Source organism: Penaeus monodon, chromosome 22 (assembly GCF_015228065.2).
Source record: "Penaeus monodon isolate SGIC_2016 chromosome 22, NSTDA_Pmon_1, whole genome shotgun sequence".
In the NCBI taxonomy this organism is placed as follows: Eukaryota; Metazoa; Arthropoda; class Malacostraca; order Decapoda; family Penaeidae; genus Penaeus; species Penaeus monodon.
In genome coordinates this window covers 32,736,117-32,736,395 of record NC_051407.1, presented here as the reverse complement: position 1 = coordinate 32,736,395, position 279 = coordinate 32,736,117, and positions in this window count along the sequence as shown.

Sequence of the window (279 nt, the reverse complement as noted above, 5' to 3'; positions counted from 1 at the left end):
AAGACTGCTTAACGCTAGGAAGTGACTCCCAGATAGCACAATACCATTCCCTCACAGACACTCAGAGGCTGTGGTAACTGCCCACTCTCAACCCCCACTCACTTATTTTACTGACAAACAGCAACAGTTGTCAGAGAATTAACCTGAATGCCCCGTAGTTACATGAGTAAGGAGGAGGCTCGCATTCTCACACTGAGTGAACAGAATGCGTCAATCAAATAAATCTGCATCGAATTGGGCGCTCTAAGGCAACCAATTGCCGCCTGTTGGCTGCTGCTC